Here is a 1207-nt window from a genome sequence, read left to right on the forward strand (position 1 = left end):
TCTCTAATGAAAAACAACTACTGATATAAATAATAGCATCTCATTGGCTGCGAACGCTTCTACCTAATTAACAGGTAGAGGTGTTCGGGGAGCGGGCAGAGGCTGCGATAGACTGTTGCGGGGAAAATGGGGCAGGGTCGAAGCATTTTCGGGACAGCTGCATGGAATCATACGCAGCCGCTCTGATGGAAAAAATTGCGGCGGGCCACCTGCTTTCGAAGCCCACTAATTGTATAAAGTTCCCGCAGCACAGGAAAACATATTAAAGCACTAACTTGACCTACACCAAATAAAAAAGAAAAAGAAGGCTAGCAACTTAAATATACACATAAAGGGGGTAATTCCAAGTTGATCGCAGCAGGAATTTTTTTAGCAGTTGAGCAAAACCATGGCCCTCATTCCGAGTTGATCGGTCGCAAGGCGAATTTAGCAGAGTTACACACGCTAAGCCTACGCCTACTGGGAGTGTATCTTAGCTTCTTAAAATTGCGACCGATGTAATCGCAATATTGCGATTACAAACTACTTTGCAGTTTCTGAGTAACTTCAACCTTACTCTGCCTGTGCGATCAGTTCAGTGCTTGTCGTTCCTGGTTTGACGTCACAAACACACCCAGCGTTCGCTCAGACACTCCCCCGTTTCTCCAACCACTCCTGCGTTTTTTCCGGAAACGGTAGCGTTTTCAACCACACGCCCATAAAACGCCGTGTTTCCGCCCAGTAACACCCATTTCCTGTCAATCACATTACGATCGCCGGAGCGATGAAAAAGCCGTGAGTAAAAATACTATCTTCATTGTTAAATTACTTGGCGCAGTCGCAGTGCGAATATTGCGCATGCGTACTAAGCGGATTTTCATTGCGATGCGATGAAAAATACAGAGCGAACGACTCGGAATGAGGGCCCATGTGCACTGCAGGGGAGGCAGATATAACGTGCAGAAAGAGGTAGATTTGGGTGGGTTATTTTGCTTTATTTTTACACTGCAAATTAGATTGCAGATTGGACACACCCCACCCAAATCTAACTCTCTCTGCACATGTTATATCTGCCTCCCCTGCAGTGCACATGGTTTTGCCCAACTGCTAACAAATTTCCTGCTGTGATCAACTCGGAATTACCCCCAATATCCTTATAGTACAGTTAACCAACCAGGGGTAACATGCATATGCACACAAGTATAGCAGCATAATGTGAATGAACAAC

The sequence above is a fragment of the Pseudophryne corroboree genome, chromosome 1, assembly GCF_028390025.1.
Source record: "Pseudophryne corroboree isolate aPseCor3 chromosome 1, aPseCor3.hap2, whole genome shotgun sequence".
In the NCBI taxonomy this organism is placed as follows: domain Eukaryota; kingdom Metazoa; phylum Chordata; class Amphibia; order Anura; family Myobatrachidae; genus Pseudophryne; species Pseudophryne corroboree.